Raw genomic sequence first — 25,136 nt, 5'->3', positions numbered from 1 at the left:
ATCTCTGCCCCGTAGCGGACGACTGTCTCCAAAAACATTGTGTGAATACGTTGGTTAATTGGTTAAGGACGTTTGTTTTTCTGCTCTCCTGAAAAATTGAAGAATTGCTAGTTACGCCCTTATCCAAATTTACCCCTCAATTGGGCTTAGAATTTTCTTTACATTACGCCAAAGTACATATACCTAGGTAGATCGTTATTGTATTAGCTGTGAAATTCTAAGAAAATGCATCAATTTATTTTTATATTTTCTAAGATATGAATTTGTACAAAGGAACAGTGCTTGTATTACCCACGGTAAACCGTCAGATTTCGTCGAAGAATACCACGTGGACTTGCGTTGGAACAAATACTTAGTATTCCCTCTTCCATCATTCGTAGAACATAACTTATTTTGTTGAATATCTTTTAGATTTTACAGGAAACAATATGTGATATGAAAGTTTTAATTATATTGTAAGATTATGCAATACAAATTTAGAAGTTTCCATCTACCTCATAAGTTTACCCAGAAAAAAAAAGATCAAAACTCAATTTTCTTGAAAACGTACTTTCACACGACGAACAGGACGCACACTTGCGTAATATTTCTGGTGGTTCTTATCGCTCTCACTACAGCTGCAACGCACATCTTTCCAGCGCTGTTATGCTTTCAACTTTTCTTGTACGCTTCCGCGTTATTCCGCAACGTTCATATGTCTAGGTAGTACACAGTGGCGGCCCATGGAGTTTAAAGCCGGTAGGGCACATCAAAAGTATCTGCATTTTAAGATAATGGTAACGGAAACACCCCAATCATGCACACTATTAACAGCACTTTTGCCAAAATATGTTGTATACAAAAGAAAATTGTAGTAATCCCTTTTCGTAGTAATAGACGTATTTTATACCTGTGTCTATTAAATCGTAGTCATTACTGCTATGAAAAACGAGTAGAATGAATTATTTGAGTTGCTGTTGTAACCCTATCATTGTAACCAGTAATGGACATTTTTTAAAAAAGTGGATGCCCCAGTTATGGACATACAAAAGGAAATCTGCAAATTTTGACGCCTAATCTACTGATGATTAATTTAATATGTAACCAGTAGTAGTGTGTAGAATTTTTAGTTATTTGCACTTGGAAAACGTTAAGTAAAACCAGTACGAAATGAAATGAAAACGAAATGGAAAAGACGACAATGTTCATAATAAATTGCATGTGTTTGGGAACAATTGATGTAAATAACAAGCACTTTTGTTATTGAAAAAATAAACAATAAAGGAAAGGCTATTCTGAAAGATACCGTTACCATTCCCCGATACAAATGCGAAAGAAAAGTTGTTAGTAGCGGAAAAATTACCGATCTGGTTCATACTAGGCCAATCCAGGTCACGCCTGATCCGAAGTGCTCGATAGTCCAGTGTTGCACGATACGCCATGACCCACATACCGTCCAAACATAGAAAATCGAACACCCCGAAAACTCGTCCTCTTTTATGAGGGTGTACTCGATCCCTTTTACGACCACTTTTTAGGGGTATGCTCGTTCCCTTTTTTGAGCACTTTTTCAACCACAATCTTAACATAACAGAAATTACATAAGACTATGAGCCCATTTTTCAACACTATTTAACATAGCTAAGGGTAGTAGCATAACAGACAATAATGGGGTGTATTCGTTCCTCTTTTATGATCACTTTTTTCAACCCCTATTTAAACATAAAAGAAATTGCTTAATATAATGAACACATAATCCAATCAGATATTACACAGATACTATGAACATAGGAGAGCTGATAAAAGAGTATGGGCTATTTTCTAACCACTATTTAAAATAGCACAGGTTACACCCCCTATTTAATACAGCAGAGAATATGAACCAGTAGCAGGGGTGTACTCGTTCCCTTTTGTGAGCACTTTTAAAATCCCTATTTTAACATAGCAGAAATTACATAAGACTACGAACATGTAGCAGACAATGGACATACAGATGGTGATCAGAAAAATGGAAACACCTGTAGTTGGCAACATGTCAGATGTATGGGTTGGCAGTGGTGTCGTGGCGCCCGCAGCGCCGGACCGCTGGTGGTGGTGTGTTAGGTTGGTCTCCATACTACGTCAGGCGCAGTGGAACAGCAGTGTCCAGTGGCTGCAGCAGACGGAGGTATTGTAAAATGGGAAATCTCTCACATTTTCAAAGAGGGAAAATAGTTGGTGCACGGTTATGTGGAGTCAGTGTGACGGCAGTGGCTACTATGTTAGGTGTGTCGCGTGGGACAGTGTCGAAGGTGATGACGACCTACACAACACACGGGAAAACCACATTGGGGAAGAGGAACAGTGGGCGGAAGAAAATCATGAGTGACAGGTCACGCCGGAAATTAAAGTTCATTGTCACGCAGAACCGTCGTGCCACTGCGGAGCAAGTGACGGAGGAACTCAATCAGCACCTCCCCCACACTGTTTCGACAATCACAGTCCGCCGCGAATTACATGACATGAATTTACGGGGTCGTGTTGCACTGGCCAAACCGCTCATCAGGGACCATAACGCTTTCGCACGCCGCAAATGGTGCCGCGACCATGCAACTTGGACCGCTGAGGACTGGAAACGTGTGATATGGTCGGATGAGTTATCCTTCACCCTATTCCCAACCACGCGCCGTGTTTATGTGTGGAGAAAGCCCAATGAAGCTTATGATCTGCAGTGTCTCCGCCCAACTGTGAAACATGGCGGTGGATCGGTGATGCTGTGGGCCGCCATATCATGGTTTTCATTGGGTCCTGTGGTCACACTTAACGGACGAATCACTGCCAACGATTATTTTGCAATTTTAGGAAACCATTTGCATCCTATGGTCCGGATATTGTCCCCGGACAATGACGCCATCTTCCAGGATGATAATGCACCCATTCACACAGCTGGCGTTGTTGCAGCGTGGTTTGAGGAACATCGGGATAGAGTTCAACACCCCCCCCTGGCCCGCCAGATTCCCAGATCTCAACATAATTGAACATCTGTGGTCCGTCTTGGAAACACGACTCCGGCGACGATTTCCACCTCCATCCTCTCTCACAGAACTGGCCGATGCCCTGCACGAGGAATGGTGTAAAATTCCACTTCCACCGTTCACGACCTCTATGCCTCCATCCCATGTCGCATCAAGGCTGTTCTGAAGGCGAAAGGTGGCCCGACAGCATATTAATCTGGTAAGTTGCAATTTCGTTCAGGTGTTTTCATTTTTTTGATCACCATCTGTATTTTCCAACCGTATTTAACGTAGCACTACGAACACGCAGAACTAATAAAAGAGTTTGGCTTATTTTTCAACCCCTATTTTAACATAGCAGAAATTACATAAGACTACGAATACACTTTTATGTAAGATAGCAGAAAGGCTACTAACATAATAGAGGTGTTCTCATTCTCTTTTACGACCCATTTCTCAACCCCTATGTAACATGGCAAAGACTTCTAACATAACAGACAATAATAGGGATGTATTCGTTCTCCTTTACGACCCATTTCTCAACCCCTATGTAACATGCAAATACTTCTAACATAACATACAATAATAGGGGTGTATTCGTTCTCTTTTACGACCACTTTTTTCAACCCCTATTTTAACATAGCAGAGAATATGAACCAATAGGAGGGGTAATTTTTATAAACCTCTATGGAACATAGCAGAAATTACATAAGCATGTATCTAGCAGTGCATTTTCCAAAAATACTAACCATGAAGGTAAAAAGTCAACTATTTAATCCCGAATAACTCGTAAAAGTAGCAACATATTGAGATGGTGTTTCCACATTTAGTAACAGGCCATTATCTATTGCAAGTTCCATAGCACTAATCATGGAGGTCAAAGGTCAAATACTTAAACCCGAACAACTCGTAAACGTAGCCACATATTGGGGTGGTGTTTCCACATTTAATAGGTCATCAAATACTACATGTTCCAAAAGTACTGAACATCAACGTGAAAGGTCAAATACTTAAACCCGAATAACTCGTCAACGGAGCAACATATTGAGGTGCTGTTTATACATTCAGTAACAGATCAAGTACCACGCGATCCAAAAGTACTGACCATTGAGATCAATTACCATATACTTAAACCCGAATAACTCGTTTACGGAGCCACATATTGAGGTGTTTCCACATTTAACCCGTAAGTACTATGTACCGTCTCTCAGACCGTTGCGACTTTTGTATCATTGTATTTTCTACACCCCTACCAATACAAGTGGTTCTTCTCGTCTATCTTCCTGTCTAGCAAGTAGTTACATATTGGGAAGTTTTTGTTATAGTTGGTCCCCTGTGCGCTTCTTTGGAGGGGTCGCGCGGTATCACAGACGTACTATAGTAGTTACGTGAGTATTTTACGTATTAGCGGTCTTTCGTTATCTGCCAATTATTAGGAGTTTTGTGCCCTACCGTGAGGCTTGTCTGGCACCATACATCAAATAATTAGCCAGAGACTGGAAAATCTGAAATAATTATTTGATATAGCATGGGTAAAGGCAGAGTGGATACTCTAGACTAAAAAATGTGCAAATTACACGTCAAGTCGTGGAACAAGACGATGGCCGTTGATAATTTCATTTACGCTGTTGGATGTTGCGTTTGGTGTCAATGCATATGTTTTACATCAATCATACGCTCTAGACGATGGCCGTTGATAATTTCATTTACGCTGTTGGATGTTGCGTTTGGTGTCAATGCATATGTTTTACATCAATCCTACGCTAAGTCCGCAGTGATGAAAATGACTTGATTTTATGAAAACGTTTGCACAAGGACTTCTGAGGAATCACGTGAAACGTAGTTTGTTCATCGGATATCTACCACAAAGGCTGTGTTTTTCAATCAAGAGTATACTCCAGATCGAAAGTGAGCTTCTCACAATCCCGCACGAGTGAGGAGTTTGAGAAGAGGGAAACATGGTCTTCTGTTCACTCCATCCTACGCGAAAGGTAGATATTTATGTCAGCGGTGTGGGGTGCCGATTTGCTTTCAGTGTAAACAAAAAAGTTAACGAAGAAAGTAAAAAAAGTTTAGTGCATACCCGAAGAAAGTGCATGAAGTCAGAAAAGTTAGTACAGTCCTTTCTCTACCGGCAAAATGTATTTTCTTTACTACGTCATCACAGCAGAACGAAAAATTAGTTTTATTCCTTACCTTTTCACTAAAAAAAAAAAAATATAACAATACTTACTTGTAAGATTGAAAGAACTACAATTTCATGTCTCTTTCCTCTGTTTTTACTGTATATTTTATTCTCAGTGCATCTATAAGAACAATTTATTTTGGATTAGTGTTATTTTAACTATACAAAAACAGAGAAATAAATTGAATATTTCAACAATTACAATTTTAGGATAACAACGATAGTATTTTTGACACTTTTGACTGTATCTTCTTTATCATTGTTTTAAAAACATATTTTTTTACATAGTGAAATTGCTATATCTTATTTTTCTATACACAACTACAATATGTAAGATAACATTTAAAAACATATAATAAAACTACTTTTTAGAAAATGTGAAACAACAATGCGGTCTGACAGACCGTTCCATAGTATTTATGTGATTATTTTCGTCCATAGTACTTAAGGGTTAACAATGTCATCAACTACTTCATGCCTCAAAAGTACGGACCATCGAGTTCAAAGGTTATATACTTAAACCCGAAAAACTCTTAAACGGAGCTACATATTGAGGCGGTGTTTCCACATTTAGTAACAGGTCATCAAATACTGCACGTTCCAAAAGCACATACCATAGAGGCCAAAGGTCAAATACTTAAACCCGAATAACTCGTAAACGGAGTCACATATTGAGGTGGTGTTTCCACATTTAGTAATAGGTCGGCAAGTACTACACGTTCCATGAGCACTGACCTTTGACGTCAAAGGTAAAAAATTTAAACCTGAATAACTCGTAAATGGTGCCACATATTGAGGTGGTGCTTCCAAATTTAAAAATAGGTCAGCAAGTACTACATGCACCAAATGTACTGACCATCGAGGTCAAGGGTCAAAAATTTGAACCTGAATAATTCGTAAACGGAGCAACGTATTGAGGGGCCGTTTCCACATTTAGTAATAAGTTATCAAGTACTATATGTTTCAAAAGTCCTAACTATCGACGTCAAGGTCAAATATTTAAACCCGAGTAACTCATAAACGGAGCAACATATAGAGATGATGTTTCCACATTTAGTAACAGGTCATCAACAACAACATGTTCCAAAACAATTGACCATCGAGCTCAAAGGTCAAATATTTAAACTGGAACAACTCGTAAACGAAATCACATATTGAGGTACAGTTTCCACACTTAATAATAGGTCATCAACTACTACATGAATCAAAGCACTAAAGATCAAAGTCAAAAGTCAAATATTTAAACTGGAGTAACTCGTAAACGGAATCACATATTGACGTACAGTTTCCACATTTAGAAATACGTCATCAACTACTACATGTACCAAAAGTAGTGACCATCGAGGTCAAAGGTCAACTATTTCAACTGGAATAACTCGTAAACGAAGCCACATATTGAGATTATGTTTCCTCATTTACTAACAGGCTACCAACTACTACATGTACCAAGAAAATTGACTATCGAGGTAAAAACGTCAAATATTTAAACCCGAATATATCGTAAACGGAGCAACGGAAAAATTTGTGTGACGTATTTCATTTTGTACCAGAAGAAAGTGAAAAAAGGATAAATTTTGAATGGCTTATTTACTTTTGTATTAACGATAGAAAATCAAAGAAACGCCATTTTAACCAGATCAAAATTTCTGTACCATTTCGGGTTATTAAAATAAGCGAAAAAATGAATTTGGATTAAGTATTTATTTTTGTACTACCGACAAAGAAAGCAAAGATATGCCACTTTAACTAGCTGAGAATTTTATATCATCTTGTACTATTTAAATAAACGAAGGAATATATTTGAGTGACTTATTGAATTTTCTACCAACGAGAAATGCCATTTTAACTAGCTCAGAATTCATGTACCTTTTTGTGCTAACCCAAAAAGGCGAGGAAGGTCCATTTTAACTAGCTGAGAATTTTGTGTCTTCCTCTACTATTTAAGTAAACTAAAGAATGTATTTGAGTGGTCTATTCAATCCTGTACCAACGAGAAATGCAATTTTTTTTAACCAGATCCGCATTTCTAGACCATGTTGTACTATTTAAACAAACAAAGGGGTAAATTTGAGTGACCTATTCAGTTTTGTACCAACGAGAAATGCCATTTTAAATAGCTAAGTATTTTAAGCCATTTTGTACTATTTAAATAAACAAACGGATAAATTTGTACTAACCAGAAAAAGCGAAAAGGGATAGAATTTATGTATAAATTTTGTACTGCTGAAATAAACGAAGGAATAAATTTGGGTGTCCAACTTTTATACAACGAGAAAAATGAACGTCAATTTTAACTAGCTGAGTATTTTATACCATTTTGTACTATTTAAATAAACAAAGGAGTAACTTTGTAGTAACTAGAAGGGACCATTTTAACTGACTCATAAGTTCAGTACCATTTTGTTCTATTTAAACAAACGAAGGGATTACTTTTGAGAGAGCTTTTCAATTTTGTAGCAGGAAGAAAAAGTGAAGAAGGACCACTTCTTAACTAACTCAGAATTATATATTATTTTGTAATACTCAAATAAAAAAATAAATTTGGATAGAGTATTTAGTTTTGTACGAACCAGAAAAAATGCAGAATGAATAAAATTTGAGTGAACTATTTCCTTATGTACCAACTGGAAAAAGTAAAGGACCATTATACCTTTTGTATTATTCAAATAAACGAAGAAATAAAGTTTTACTTATCAGAAAAGGCGAAGAAGCTCATTTTAACTAAGTCAACACTTTATACCTTTTTGTGCTATTCAAATAATATAGGGAATAAATTTGAGTAGTCTATTTTATTTTTTTGTGCGAATCAGAAGAAAAACAAAGAACCGCCATTTTAACTAGCTCAGCATTTTATACCTATTAGTACCATTTAAAAAAAACAGGATAATTTGAGTAGTCTCTTTTATTTTTGTGTCCATGAGAAGAAAAGCAAAGAAGGACCATTTTAACTAGCTCAAGAGTTTATACCTTTTTGTGCCATTTAAATAAATAAATAAATAAAGGCAGGTTTCCTATTTCCTTTTGTACTGACGAGAATAAAGCGAAGAAGGATAATTTTGCAATGGCTTAGAATTTTATACCTTTTGTAATATTTAAACAGACGAAGAGTTTAACTTCTGTGACCTATTTAGTTTTGTACCAAACACAAAAAAGCTACAATAATAACAAAGGAATACATTTGCCCTACCCAGAAAATAGTGAAGAAAGACCATTTTAACTGGCTCAACATGCTATACCATTTTTTTTATTAATTAAACAAACGAAGGGATAACGTTTGAGTGAGGGTTTCAATTTTGTTGCAAGAAGAATAAAGGGAAGAAATACTATTTTAACTAACTCAGAATTTTATATCATTTTGTAATATTCAAACGAACGAAGAAATACATTTGGATGGAGTATTTAGTTTGGTACCAAGCAAAAAGGAAGGAATCAAGTAAACAAAGGAATAAATTTGTACTGACCAAAAAAGGTGAAGAGGGATCAATTTAACTAACTCAGCGTTTTATATCTATTCGTGCTATTCAAATAATCGAAGTAATAAATTTGAGTAGTCAATTTTATTTTTGTACCAATCAAATGAAAAACAAACACGGTCAGTTTTAACTAGCTCAACATTTTATACCCTTTTGTGACATTTAACAAAATGAATAAATATATTGCTATGTCCTATTTCCTTTTGCACCAACGAGAAAGTAAGCGAAGAAGGACCATTTTTAACTGACTTAGTATTTTATACATTTTTGTAATATTTAAACAAACGGAGAGATAAATTTGTACGAAGAGCAAAGAAATACCACTTAACTAACTAATAACTTTTGTGCTACACAAATAAACAAAGGAATAAATTTGTACTAAGCAGAAAAATTGAAGAAGAACCAGTTTTAACTAGCTCAGAATTTCTAGACCATGTTGTATTATTTAAACAAACGAAGGGATAAATTTGAGTGCTCTATTCAATTTTGTAGCAAAGAGAAATGCCATTTTAACTAGCTGAGTATTTTAAATCATCTTGTAATATTTAAATAATCAAATAAATAAATTGAATGACCTGTTCACTTTTGTACCAATGGGAAATGCCATTTTAACTAGCTCAAAATGCCTACACATTTTTGTACTATTTCAACAAACAAAGGAATACATTTTACAAACCAGAAAAGGCGAAGAAGCTTCATTTTAACTATCTCAAAATTTTATATCATTTTGTAATACTCAAATAAACTAAGGAATAAATTTGTGTGACCTATTCAGTTTTGTAGCTTGTAGAAAAAGGAAAGAAATAACATTTTGTACTAATCAAGGAATAAATTTGGTTAATGGATTTTATTTTTGTACCAATCAGAAAAAAATCAAAGAACTTCCATTTTAGCTAGCTCATCACTTTATACCACTTTGTACTACTCAAATAAACGAATGAATAAATTTTGATGTTGTATTTTTTGTGGTACTAGATTTTGTACTATTTTGTATATTGTTGTGTCACCCAGAAAAAGTACAACTATAAAGTAGCATTGCTAAATAAATTTTAATTGCCTCTCCCGTTGGTAAGTAATGCTCTTAGTTATATGATTAATAGACGTGCGTTTAGCGAATTAGGTCTTACATTTATTTATCATAGGTTGACAAAATACCAACGGCCACGCTAAAGTCCAAAGTTTTTCGATCGCTAACTACATATTTGAATGTAAGATTTAACTAATCAGAGCTGCCATTGATTAAAGAAGAGAGTAACGTCAAACGTTCAATTTTAACTTAATTCTGTAGACCAGAGTACATAGCAATTAGCATTATTAACCCTTTCACTGTGGAAGGCGACGGAAAAAATCCCTAACCTGAGAATGTCGATTATAGTCGACGCGTTAAAATTTGTCTGTATCTTGGTTTTGTCGATTGTAGTCGCCAAAGGTTTTCTGTGTGATTCCTGTTGTTTATCGAAAACAATAGAAAACAAACAAAAATGAACGGTACAACTTTGGCGACTACTCTCGACAAAGCCAAGATACGGACAAACAAATTTTAACACGTCGACTATAGTCGACATTCGCATGTTAAGGAAATTTTGTTTCTGTCGACAAAAGTCGACTTCCTCTGTGAAAGGGTTTAAGGATGAACACGTACTAAAGAAAACTAATGAAGGACTACGGATCATGACAATAATAAAAAAGAAGAAACAGCATGCTTGGTCATTTTGAATCACCGTGCTGATAGAGGAAAATGTAGAAGGAAAACTAGACGAAGGAGACATCATATCCAAAATAAAAATAAGCTCACCAAGGAAAAGAAAACTTTTCAAAGATCCATGTTGCACACCATCTATAAAAAGTGCTGAATTACTAGCTGTGAACAGTTTTATTCAACTCAAAAACTATTATTCTTTCTGTTGCTGCAGATATTTAAGCTTCTCAATATTAATGCACTTTAAGCAAAATAATAAAGTAACGATACGAATGAGTTACCTAACATTAACCATTGTTAGTATAGTGAGGGTCCTAAGGTACAGTATATTGAGCGCAAATTTGTTTCTTGTATAACATAGGGCACTTTACTGGTGTGGAAGGCGAACGGATATTGACATTATATTTTTATGTGATTTCATTAGGCGAAAGCCACTTATATAGTGCATTTTTTACGTGACGGGAGTGGAAATTAAAGTTTATTTAGCAATGCTACTTTAAAGTTACATTTTCTCTGGGTGACAGAACAATATACAAAACAGTACAAAATCTAGTACCACAAAAAATAGAACACTCCAACTTATTCCTTCGTTTATTTGAATCCCCCAAAAAGGTTAAAATGCTGAGCCATTAAAAGTGGACCTTCTTTGCTTTATTTTTGATTGCTACAAAATTGATTAGGTCACTCAAATTTATCCCTTCGTTTGTTTATATAGTACAAAATGATATAAAATTCTCAGCTAGTTTAAATGGCTTTCTTGTTAGTACAAAAATGAAAACTCCATGCAAATACATCTTTTCGTTTATTTGAATAATCCAAAAAAGTACAGAAATTCTGAGCTAGTTAAAATGATCCTCCTTCGCTTTCTTTGGTCAATACAAATTTATTCTTTTGTTTACTTAATTAATTCTTTCCTTTTCTGCGTGGTACAAAACTAAATACTCCATCCAAATTTATTTCTTCGTTTATTTGAATATTACAAAATGATATAAAATTCTGAGTTAGTTAAATTGGTCTTCCTTCGCTTTGTTCTTCTTGCTAGAAAATTGAAAACCTTACTCAAAAGTTATCCCTTCGTTTGTTTAATTAATACAAAAATGGTATAACATGCTCAGCCAGTTAAAATGGTCTTTCTTCGCTATTTTGTGGTTAGAACAAACTTATTCCTTTCTTTATATGCGTAGCTTTTTTCTGTTTGGTACAAAACTAAATAAGTCACAGAAATTTAACCCTTCGTTTGATTAAGCATTACAAAAGGTATAAAATTCTAAGCCAGATAAAAAGGGTCCTTTTTCTTTTTCTTTTAATTTTTTTCAAAAATTTTGAGCTAGTTAAAATGGCATATCTTGTTGGTAGAAAATTGAATAGGTCAATCAAATTTACCCCTTTGTTTGTTTAAATAGTACAACATGGTCTAGTAAGTCTGAGCTAGTTAGAAATGGAATTTCGCGTCTGAACAAAATTGAATCGGCAACTGAAATATATTCTTTCGTTTATTGAAATAGTACAAGAAGATATAAAATTCTCAGTAGATAAAATGGACCTTCCTCGCCTTTTTGGGTTAGCACAGTAGTACTCGCAGCACTTGATCGAACTTTTGATTATCCAATTTGGGGAAACCATGGACCATAGTGAATGAATCAGGGATGCTTTGGCCCGGGATTGCGTCACATATTGAAATTTTGCCTATACTTATTCAGGGGCCATGCACGCTGGTGCGAATGAGTCAGTAGTAACTTGGGCCGGCTATGACGTCATTGAATTGGGATTTTGGATTAGAGGTCATGATGATTCTTTAAAATTATTTTAAAATATTCTTGATTTATTACGTTATGAATTAGTACAGGTTTATGAATGCTTTTTATTTTCGTTTTCTTTTATGGCATAAAATTTGGAGATTTTTATCCTTTTGATGAGATGGACTAAAACTGGTGCAAATGAAATCTTTAGTTTTACGTCCCATGGTTATGCCGGTTACGCTAAACGAGACGGTGACGATGAGAAATGAATGAAAATGTGAGAAAAATTGAAGTATCCCGAGCATAATGTTGGCCATTACAAAACAACTTTCGCGGGATTTGAACCAGGGATCCCATACAGTAGAGGTGAAGGCTCTGCCACTGAGCCACAGAAAAGTATTCCTCCCAATGTTTTCGAGTTGAGTTTAACGTCCCGTTCAGCAGCGAGGATAGAACCTACTAATTAACGTGAAATCCAAACCGCTTGAGCTCCTTCCGGGAATCAAACTCTGGTTTCCCACGTTAAAGGCGCATACGATAACCGGTTAGCCACGGAGGATCTCCAAAGTTTCGAGTTTCATATTAATACCAATACTAATTTATACTATTACTGGGGTCTACTAATTCATAATGTAATAGATCATCAAGAAAGAGATCAAACCTTGTTTTAGTAATGTTATACCCATAAAACAGAACGAAACAAGTCATCATACCCTCCAAGCTAAAAATCCCAGTTCAGTGACGTCATATGAACACTTTAGCTCGCACCAAATGTATCTAATTCATTCGCACCAGTAGAGAGAGCGGTGGTTTAGTGGTAGATCGTTCACTTCTGTTGTATTGGGTCCCTGGTTCAAACCCCGCGAAAGTTGTTTTGTAATGGGCAACATTATGCTCGGGATACTCCAATTTTTTCCCACACTGTCATTCATTTCTCATCGTCACCGTCTCGTTTAGAGTAACCAGCATAACCGTGGGACGAAAAACTAAAGATTTCATTTGCACCAGTGGTAGTCCATCTCATCAAAGGGATAACACTCTCCAAATTTTATGCCATAAAAGGGAAGGAAAATAAAAAGCATTCATACACCCGTACTAATTCATAACGTAATAAATCATCAAGAATATTTTTTAAATAATTTTAAAGAATCATCATGACCTCTAATCCAAAAATCCCAATTCAATGACGTAATAGCCGGGCCAAGGTACCACTGACTCATTCGCACCAGCGTGCATGACCCCTGAAAAAGCATAAGCAAAATTTCAATATATGACGCAATCCCGGGCCAAAGCATTCCTGATTCATTCACTATGGTCCATTGTTTCCCCAAATTGGATAATCAATAGCTCGATCAAGATTGGTGGAATCCCGGGCCAAAGCATTCCTGATTCATTCACTATGGTCCATGGTGGCTCCAAATTGGATAATCAATAGTTCGATCTAAATTCTGGGTTGTAGCTGATGAGGAAACAACTGCTGTCGGTTCTGAACTTTTGGATTTTGTGGTTTCTCAAGAGGTGTCCCCTGTGTGAAGTTTCGTCAAGAATGCTGCCGTACAGACGTCTGGAGTTCTGGTTGATTTTGTAAATGCGTAAGAATATTGAGCAGGCTTGAGCATTGTTTCAGTAGATAGGAACAAACTATTTGACGCGTCACCTGCTGCGGGATTTACGGTCTGACTATGGCCCTACTCTTTTAAAGATTCATCCTAATATGCATGTAGTTGATTTGGGAAAATATTGTCGAGGGCAGGTTCGAGACTTTATTAGACAAGTTGATTTACATCATTCATATGAGATACTGTATAACTTCGGTTTGCACTGACTTGTTGTAGCTTTGTGACTTTAATTCCTTCCAAAGATAACACAGAAATGTATCCTCGTCTGGTCCATTCCATGATTGCATGTCCTCCTAACAACGTTTTAATAGTAATAGCTTTTCTCGTGAAATTTGACTCAGTAACTGTTACAGCTGTTCTGAAGTGGCTCGTTGAAATAACATTTATTCGACATGAGATCAACATTTATTTAACATGTTTCACTTTGGGGCTTCGTGCCTTTAGTAGGTCCCTCCTGGAATTCACATTTTAATTATATTATGGCTTTTGCCAACTATGGCTAAACATGAGAAACGAAAATTCTGTGGGATATTTGTAGGAAGTTGTATAAGACCTATTCGTAAAATAACAATCTGGCATTTGTCTGTTGGAACTCAGACATGAAATAAAATCCCTGAATTCAAAACTGTGATATCTAGTTTGGACCTTTGTTTGTATGTATGTTTCTGAGTGCCAGCGGTCAAATGCCTGGACATTATCTTACGAATGGGTCCTATACAACTTCTTGCCAGTATCCCACATCCTTTCATTGCCATCCCTTCAGCCAAAGTTGCCAATAAAACAAACATATCATTCACATTTGGACCCTTTAAGGGGCCCTACCTACGGAACGAGGTTCGATGGACACCCTATCAACGATGGAAACTCTAAATCAACGGCGCCGACTTTCCAAAAATTATGTGGGTGCAGATCAATGGCAGGGTGGATCCAGGAACGGACTTCCTGGCGGGAGGTGGGTTGTAATACTGCTAATTAGAGTTACTTTTAAGAACTGTGGTAAGGGTCTTATTTATATATAAAATAAGAAAGTTTCCTCTTCTGGGGAGGGATGATCGGAACGATCTCTCCCTCTGAATCCGCTCCTGATCAATGGCGGGATGTGTTAGCCTATATGTTTCGAGGAAAGTGTGATATTTGATTGATTTATTTTTAGTTAAAATCTTTACTGAATACTGTCATAAAGGGCTGTGCTGTGATAAAGTAAAATATACAGGCACTATAAGGTAAGTTGGGGCTGCCTTAGATCAGTTGGTAAGACGGATGACTTAAACGCAAGAGAAACAGGTTCAAACAGGTTTTAAAATCACAAAGTTCACTAAATATGTTATATTTACAGTAAAAATGTAAATGGTCCGTACTACGTAAACAGGAGTAGCACTTCAGTGTGCAGTGAGTAGATGATCATAGTGCAAAATGGGCGACCTATCTAATTTCCAAGGACATGTAGTACACCTAGAAATCATTTATATTTAAGTTGGGATGCATGTTCTGGCAATACATCACTCAACTACAAGCAATCTGGTAGGCATTAGAAAGCTCAGTAACAAACGTGTAGGGATGAATGCGCTGACTATAGATCACTTAACTGAAATCATGCTTGTATGTTTAGAAATCCAGTAGAATCCGCGTTGGGACTCAATGTGGTTATACATCACTCAACTTAAAGCCATCTGTTATATCTAGAAACATCCAGGAACAATCGCGTTCTAGTCCATGTGCTTATCACATTTCTCTTAAGTATAAGCGTTTGGTAGGACTAAATACCCAGTAACAATATGCTGATGGCACATCACTAAACTAAACGTAGGCTGGTAGGCTTACACATTCAGTAACAACCGCATTGAGTTCGATTTGCTGATCATACATCACTCAAGTAAAACTATTCAGGCAGTCCTGGAAACTCAATAACATTCGCGTTTGGGTCAATGTGGGGACAATATAAAGCTGAACTAACAAGGGAAGTTTGGGAAAAAGCACTCGCCAGCAGAGAATCTAATCATACCATTTGAAAGACCAATTCATGAAGATTGCAACAAGCTAATCAAATTCCTGCATAGTGAGAACTTTTCAAGAGATTCAACGTTAAATGCACGATTGCGCCTACTAGCGATTTACTCTTATTATGCAATCTGAACAACCGCAATGGATTATGGCAGAAGATTTGTACACAGTATGGAACTTCTTCATCCGGACGTTATGATGTACCAACGAAAGAATCAATTGAAGTTCTACATACCTTTTGAATCACCTATCGAATTGGCTTTTCCCTTTGGTTATGCGAACTGTTCCTCTGAATGATGCAACGCAATTACAAATATAAATGTTTATGGTGCAAGTAAGTCTTTTGCCTTCGTCATTTCTTCACAGGACAGAAGAACAACAGTGATCACCTTTTATCTCTAACCTATTATTATTGTAAACAACATTAATGACTAATTTTAACCAACAAACCCGTCGGTTATTTAAAACAGTCCATCCTGTTACCTCCGATAGATTTCAATTCGCATGTCCATATTCGTTGCTTATAATGTACTTAACGCGTTTACATGCGCATATACTCATTTTTTTATATAAACTTCCTAGTTGAATCTATCGAACAGTTCCCAACAGTACATAACTTTTGTTAGCTTGTTCTAATCACCAGAAGTTGGTCCAACAAATATTGTACTTAGTTTCTATGCTGGCAAGTGCTTTCTCCCTAATTCTCCCTTCTCTCTTTCAGTAAATAATCGTGTTGGGGTTCAATGTTCCCACCATGGGTGATAAGCATAAAAGTGAGATCTTACCTTTTGCTCAAGATTTTTGGATTAATCTCAAGGTTGTATTTATTAAAAGCGAGACAACGTGAAATCATTTGAGTTTAATTTCAGGCACCTGAGTAAATGCTCGGAACTGATGAATCAAACTCTGATTTCAATTTACGTATGCATTAAGTTGAGTACAATCTCAACTAGCTGAGATTAATTCCAAATTTTGTGAACCACCTCAGTACCTAGTTCACTTGTAAGAATAGGAATGAGATTGTTCTCACTGTGACAGGTAGTTCCGTCTCATGTGAACTTGGCTTTGATAACGTTTCATACAGAAATGACGTATTGAATGCGATATTTATTTCCTTCACTTTTCTAAATCAGGAATTCAGAGGTGTGTAGCAAGTGAAACCATATCAGTAAAATTAAAATCAGTAGCGTTATTTATCCAGCACAAAAGCACGACTTTTTCTTCTGTCAGAGTAGATGAGTAGTGGTTCTCAATCTTTCCGACAGTGCGGACCCCTGTTCATACGGGAAGTGATTTGCTGAATGCCTTGCAATGCTATCTGAAATTTCACATTGTACTAAAAAATATACTACCACCGACAAGAAAAAGATCAATAAATATAATGCAATAAGTAATTTATTCTAAAGATACATGATTGTTTCATAGTGAACGATATTTCAATTCAAAATACAGCACTTTGAAGACTGAACTTGATTTGTTTGAAAGGAAATCTAGTTGAGAAACAACGTTCTCAAATTATTGGGCCAGTAATGTCAGGAATTAAATTCTTTGTTTCCATAACTGCATTTAACTCGGGAATAATTTTTGTCACCATTAATCTTAATCACCATTAAGAAGATTTCGTTTTCAAGTTTTAATACTGCAAAGAGCAGAAAAGGTCTGCTCTGCTCACATACGTAACTGGTGAGGAAAGGCAACATATGTTGCAATGCTTCTTTAGACAATTCTTCATACTCACAAAGCACACGCAAACCAATTTGAGTCAAACGTTATTCGCAGTGGCGGATCTAGGAACATAGTTTTGGAGGGATTTCTCATTTTTTAAAGAAATCCTAGAATTGGTGGAGGCTTGATATTTTTCCTTTTCCTTTTTTTAAAAAATCTGAAATTGGTGGTATTCTGGGAGCTTTCCGCCACTTGATGAAATCCATGAAATTCCGAAGCTTTATGCAGTGAATGTACAACTGTTTTTGAAAAATGCATTAACAAAAGAAGGAACTTATCTCACTTGAAGTAGTCCTGTGTAAGGGTTGATCAGGTTCAGGGCAGACATTTAGTAAAGAAGGATAATATTTATATCTACAAACGTACGTATAATTTCTAATTACGTTTCTTTAGTAAGTGAAAAAATACTTCTTGCATAACATCTGTGAGTTCTATTTTATTAATACACATTTGACTTTTTAGGCGTCGCGGACGCGGACGCTAGGTCCCACGAACACCCAGGGCTCCGCCGAGATCACTCTGAGAACTACTGGATTAGATTGATTAAAGTACGGCTATTTTTTTAATATTCCAGCATACAAAACAGTGAGGACCAAGTTCTTTGCACTATAGGACCACAACTCTTGTTTCAATTTTGAGGAACGAATTTGGGATAGGGAAACAAAACGGAAGTACTAACTCATGCAACAGTAAAAAATGAAATCTTAAAGTTTAACGTTTCACTATTACACAATTTAGACGATGATCAAAGCAAATGAATTTTTATAGAATTAGTGGAATGAGAAAGTGGAAGCAAATGGGAATAATCAGAGAAAATCAATGGACACGATGTTGTCCACCATAACCTGTCTCGGCCGGGAATCGAACCAAGGACACCACGCACTATTTTAAACATGTTTTTGTTCCTTCATTTTTTCTTGTATCATTGCAACGTGAGAGCAAGAAACTCTCTTCTCCTTCACCTCATTATTCAGAGCCCCAGGCCCCCAGCTCTTGTTTCCAGTGAATTCCCAAGCAAACGCTGTGCCATCCGTTGTACATTTAATTTTTCAAATCTATGCAGACTTTTATAGTCATGCACATCAGAGTCTCTTCGTACTTTGTATACTTTTCTTCTTGGCTACACATACAGAAATACAGCCATTTCGACCCACTCTAACACACTCTGAGACAAGGGAAGTAGGTACTGAGTTGATTCACAAGATTTGGTGATTAATCTCACCTAGTTGAGGTTACACTCAACTTTATGCATACGAAAAGTGAGAAAGTACAGTTTGATTCATCAGTTTTACCTGACCGAGCATTTAGTCAGGTACCTGAGATTAAATTCAAATGATGTCATATTGTCTCGCTTTTATGCATAGAACCTTGAGATTAATCTCAAAATCTTGATCTAAGAGTAAAACTTCACTTTTATGGGTATCACCCAATGGCTGATGCATAAATATGACTAAGTACTAGTTAGTGTAATCTCACCTCTTGAACGAGAATAATCTTCAAGTGAGTTCTTAGTCGTAATTCGTATGAATAAAAATAAAGAATAGGAATGAGATTGTTCTCACTGTGACATGCAGTTCCGTCTCATGTAACTTGGCTTTGATGACGTTTCATACCGTTATGACGTAATTAATTGCGATATTTATTTTCTTCAGTTTTTCTAACTCAGGAATTCACAGGTGTGTAGCAAATGGAATCATATCAGTAATTTTAAAATCTGTAGCGTTATTTATCGAGAACAATAGCACGACTTTTTCTTCTGTTGGATTAGCACTCTAATGCATGGCCATTTTTTTCTACACAAATGCATAATATGGGTCTCTCAAGCCCACATTTCAAATAAATGAAAAATATGGGTTTATTCCATAATTTTTACTATATATCAGAACTACAACGGAGGTTAACAGAGTTAAAAGTCTAATGACTGTTCCTTTGCTTCTTGCCATCTCTCTCTCTTTCTCTCTCTCTTTCTCTCTCTCTCTCTCTCTCTCTCTCTCTCTCTCTCTCTATATATATATATATATATATATATATATATATACAAACTATACTAGTAGACCTATATAACAATTTCGAACACAGAATATATTTTTGCATTAGCATACTCATTATTGTCAACAGTAAATTTTGCAGTTCGCTTACACTCAGATTATATAATAACACTTGTTTCATTGGAAGATGGGCATTTTTGTTTCCTTCTTGCATGTACGATAACATTAGTTCTTAATCCAGCTTTTTAAGGAAAAATCTTCTCTTGGATGAGTTCTTGGAAAATAAATATACATGTGACTCATACACAAAGAGAGCGTTTTTACATGCTACATCTAGCATGTTGGAAAACAAAATGCATGGCCATCTTTTTGATTTTCGTTTTGTGGTGTAGTTTCTTGTTATCTGGTCCAGACCTTCTACTGCTCCTTTCATATTATTGTAATATATGATTATCTCCGGTTTTGTTTTAAATCACTAGAATACTATTTTTCTCTCTGTGTATTGTGCTGAGATGAACTACGCTTTTGTATACTTTGGGGACATAATTTACGATATTCGTATTTTTACAAAAGTCAAATTGAGAAGACTGATCTGCATGTTCTTTGTTTGTTTTCATGATATGTGAAACTTTTTCATTGTTCTATTTTCTAGTTCTAACCATTGTGAACTTTCTCGCAACGAGTTCCTTTGCTAAAGAAACCGATGAAGAATACATATCAAAAGTAACATTTCTTCCTGAATTCTAGATGTGTTTTACTAACTCAAGAGCTACGTTGTTTGGCCAAATCTTTTGCTACAGAGTTATTTGCCTCTCTCCACGTGTATATCATTCCGTCCAATGCATGGCTATTTTTCGTATCAGACAATCAAAATATTTTAAATCTTAACTTGGTTGGTTTAGGAGGCATGCATTGAACGAATTGGTATCGTACTCTACAAGGAGAAAGCTATTCGTCAATAGTCATGCATTCATTCGGGACGTATTTTGTTCTACAGTTATTCAAGAAAAGAATCCAAACGTATCAAAAAGGAGCCAATCGATCTATTTTTACCCTTTCGTTCTTAGTCCTTTCATCATCAAACTGTAAACCTTTCTTATTGTTTCAAATCGATTCACATATACACATGCCCGATAATATGGATTACTATCAGAAGAACAGGATATCTCATCAACTGATGTCTCTCGTTATTTTCAAGTCCCGCCAATATTAATATTGCAATCAAACTTTGTAATCCTTTCATAGTTACATCCATCCAAGTAATTTTCTTCCCTACTGCTAACCTTTTCATATATATAACTGAAAATGACAGAAAATAATACATATAAAAATGATAATTTCTTACTGTACTCTCCTCCAGAAAGTAACACCGGAGCACCACAACCACAGGAGTTTCCCCTTCTAAGACACTTTTCACTTCTAAAGCAGGAAAGTTCATAAGTATAATTTAAGAAAGAAAAAAAAAACACAACGTTTCCGTGCGAAATGCTAGGCAAACTAGGGTAAAAACTTTAGCGGGCCTCTGAGACCCATGTTATGTAATAACGAGTCTGGTAATTTAAAAAAAATGCCTGTATGATGCTAGTTCTGAATATATTTTGAAAGATGTCAAAGCACTCACATATGAAAAGTAACCAAATTAATGCCCTTCCTTAAAGTCGCTGGGCTTCTGAGACTCATGTTATGCATTTAAGGGTTAGATGAGTAGTGGTTTTAAAACTTTAAGATAGCGCGGACCCCTGTTCATTCGGGAAGTGATATGCTGACTTCCTTGCAATTCTATCTGAAATTTCACATTGTAATAAAAATATACTAATTAGAATTACCACCTACAAGAAAAAGATCAAGAGCAATAAGTAATGTATTCTAAAGATAAATGATTACTTCCTAGTGAAAGAAATTAGAATTGAAAATACAGTAACTTTCAAGACTGAACGTGATTTTCTCTTTTTTTTTTGGGGGGGGGGGTTGGAAATCCACTTGACAAAATACGTTCTCAAATTATTGGGTCACTCATTTCAGGAAGTAAATTCTTTGTGTTCTTCCATAACCGTATTGAACTCGGGAATAATTTTTGTTACTATCAATCCACATTAATTTGTTACTATCCGATTCCACATTAAGAAGATTTGGCTTTAAAGTTTCAATACTGCAAAGAGCAGAAAAGGTCTGCTCTGCTCACATACGTAAGTGGTAAGGAAAGGCAACAAATGTTTCAATGCCATTTTAGACAATTCCTCATACTCACAGCGCACATGCTAACCAATTTGAGTCAAACGTTATTCTCAGTGGCGGATCTAGAAACATATTTTGGGAGTTATTCTCATTTTTCTCAGAAATCCTAGAATTAGTAGAGGCTTGATGTTTATAAGCATAGGAATGAATAACATTTACTTCTTTTTCTTTTAAAAATTTGAAATGTTTGATATGGTGGGAGCTTTCCACCAATCGAAGATGGAATCCATGAAATTCCGAGGCGTCGTGAAGTTGATGTACAACTGCTTTTGAAAAAATGCCCTAACAAAGAAGAAACTTATCTCACTTGAAGTAGTCCTGTGCAAGGGTTGACCAGATTCAGGGCAGAGATTTACAAAGTAGGAGAACATTTAAATCTACAAACGTAGGTATAATTTCTAATTCCTTTTTTTAGTAACTCAAAAAATACTTCTTGCATAACAACTGTGAGTTCTATTTTATGAAAACACATTTGACTTTTTCGGTGTCTACGCGCCTTTGGCGTGGGAGGCCCGGGTTCGATTCCCGGCGGGAGCTCATGTGGTTCGGATTCCACGTTAATCAGTAGGTCCACGTCTCATATAGCCTCGCTGCTGAACGGGACGTTAAACTCAAAATCAACTCAACTCAACTCAACTTTTTCGGTGTCGTGGACCTTCTGGATAGGTCCCATGAACCCTCAGGGGTCCGGAGACTCCAATTTGAGAAGTACTGGCATTAGATTGATTATAGTACGGCCACATTCGTTTGAATATTCCAGCATATAAAACAGTGACGGTCAAGTTCTTTGCACTATATGACCACAACTCTTGTTTCAATTTTGAGGAACCAGTTTGGGAACCCTTTTACATTTGTGATAAGGAAACAAAACGGAAGTACTAACTCATGCAACATTAAAAACTGAAATGAAGTCTTACAGTTTAACGTCTCACTATTATACCATTTGTACTAAGGGAGACGATGATTAGAGCAAATGAATTACTATTGAAGAATTAGTGGAATGAAAATGTGGAATTAAATGTGAATACTCCGAGAAAATCCATGCACGTGATGTTGTCACCATAACCTCTCTTGGCCGTGGATCGAACCAAGGACACCACGCACTAAAGGTAAGCGCTCTACCACCTTTTTAAAAGTTAACTGATTCACCGAACAAGTAGCCGTAACCTAATTTCCTTATTTAATATATTTTTACTTCGCTGCACAGTCTATATTTTTTTCCAGTAATTTCTTGAACGACAGATACATGAACATAGAAGCATCGAGGACAGCTAAAATTTCAAGGGCGTAAAGAAAATAGATCAAATGCAATCGTGTTCCTCATAAAACGTTACATGTATTCACACATAGAAAGTTAACATATTGAAATCGGAATTGGACGTTGCACCAGCGACCCTAAAGTGGAGTCCACTATGAATTACTAAATGAGAAGAAGTGCTTACTCCGTACATCACCATATTCTTTATTTGTTAATATTCAGGATTAAGGATTTTAGGTTTTTGAGCTTTCGGTATCGAAGGCCATTTAGTCCATCACGTATATAAGGGTTGACATCTCTCGCCGAGCACAATATCTATATTTTCTTTCTGCATTACTGCTGCGGAAACGTTCTAATTATCACTTTGTTCAAAGGTACAAGAGGGTCTGTTCAATGATATATGATCATAATGTACTTGAGAACAAAACGGATATGTTCTTATTTTATCTTATAAAAGCTATTGCAATTATGTAACACGTTTAAAAATTATCCTATCTGGTAGCGAAGAGATAGCACTTCAAATATACGACAAAAATTGGGGGAAAAGTGCTGAATATGGAATGAATAATGGAATCAGATGGGCCGTCAACTCTAAAAATAGTTTTTGACATGCAGCAGAATAAACCATTACCAAAACGTAATGTGGGTGAGGCTTACTACGCCCGTCAGACCTGGTTATACAACTTAGCTATTATGGTTTACGATGGTACATTTGACAGAAGCAATATTTTCTTTTATACCTGGACTGAAATGGACCCTCCAAAATGATCCATCGAGGTGGTGTCTGCATTCTTAAATTTTGTAATGCTACTAGAAGTATCAGTCCAAACCCTACACTACTTTGAAATCATTTGCGGATTCGTGTCCTGGGTAAAAGATAAAACAGATCAATGATGATAATTTTATTATCTTATATCCAACAAAGTGCTTTATTTGATGTGATTGAAGTAATGTACCCAACTAAAGGACATTCCTATCTGCGTGCAGATAGAGTATTCGGGCTAATTAGAAAGGAGTGTAGAAATCATGAAATTTTGAAAAGTCCAGGAGATTACTATCGGATTTTGAACAAATTCGGACAAGTACTGAAATATGAGGAGTATTGGGTGTGCAAATAGATTTTCCAAAGATGCGTTGAAATCAGTGATGCCAGTAAAACTGTCACAACCGCGTGTACTTAGCTACTACAAAGAATATAAATCTATTGGTCACAGAAATACATATGCTGGGTCAAACTCTTACTCAGCTGTTTTAAAGAAGAGCCTTACAATAGTTCCAAGCTTGAGAAATGCAACTACTGTTCCCAGTGTAAATTGTGTAAGTGATGAAAACAAAGAAGACGTAAAGAAAATTTTAAAGTTTATAGAGCTCAGTGACGACGACCAAGCTTTCTATGAAGAGGCACTTAATAGGAAGACCGCAGAAATTACCAATGAACTGCTATACGAAAGTTTTGAAGAGTCTTTCCTATAAAGACTTTACGAATGTGTGGAAGAAAAAGTTTTATTCTTCATAGGCAACAAAGTCATAATGTTTCTTCTTTGTTGTACTGAGTACGAGCATTGTTGTTGCTGCAAAATTTTGTAAATCTTGTGTAATTAGTTGGTTATTGTGTAATAGATTACTTAATATGTAATTGGTTTTGTTCAAACATACAATGTCCAAAGAAACAATAAAATATAATCAATATAAAAGTACACTAAAAAAATAGAATTATAATATATACACTCTTAGAACTGAAATAAATAAAAAGAAATCATTAAACACACACAAATCATGTTAATCTTAGCGTAATTTGGCACATAGTATAATTAAATATAAATTTTTATTATTATTACTGTTATTATTATTATTATTATTATTATTATTATTATTATTATTAATTTTTATTATTATTATTATTATTATTATTATTATTATTATTATTATTATTATTATTATTATTATGTTATATGTTTTAGAAAGATATAATGATAGTAGAGTGTAATCATTGAGCAGTAGCTGTTTCTTTCTGGAGAAAACATGTGATCTAAGTGTTATTTTGGACGAAAATAAATCATTTTCCCGTCATTTAGGGTTAAAGATAAAATCAGACATTTCTTAAAATTTAGCATGTTATTATGTACCACTATACACAAAAGATATCGTTCAAATATTTTTCATTAAATGCAGATCAAGAGCTTTACCCGTTTTTCGTTTCTCCTGTAAAATTACAAAAAAAAAAAAGACAGGTGAAGTTTGG

The 25,136-nt window shown here is 35.7% G+C and overlaps 1 protein-coding gene and 1 long non-coding RNA gene across 2 annotated transcripts in view; one reads left to right on the top strand and one right to left on the bottom strand.

Annotated features, from left to right (window-relative positions):
• Window positions 1-25,136, top strand: part of LOC145674492 (uncharacterized) — a 306,129-nt gene that overhangs the window by 234,891 nt on the left and 46,102 nt on the right. The gene's annotated exons all lie outside the window — the stretch shown is intronic.
• LOC145674491 (uncharacterized) overlaps window positions 5,264-25,136 on the bottom strand; it is an 87,472-nt gene continuing 67,599 nt past the window's right edge. Inside the window, exon 3 of the mRNA XM_081744620.1 lies at window positions 5,264-5,278. The gene's annotated coding sequence lies outside the window, so the exon portion shown is untranslated. The remainder of the gene's footprint in view (window positions 5,279-25,136) is intronic.

The sequence above is a fragment of the Thermobia domestica genome, chromosome 17, assembly GCF_964235325.1.
Source record: "Thermobia domestica chromosome 17, izTheDome1.hap1.1, whole genome shotgun sequence".
Lineage (NCBI taxonomy): Eukaryota > Metazoa > Arthropoda > Insecta > Zygentoma > Lepismatidae > Thermobia > Thermobia domestica.
Note: the sequence above shows the minus strand (reverse complement) of the source record. Positions and strands in the feature narration are given on the sequence as shown.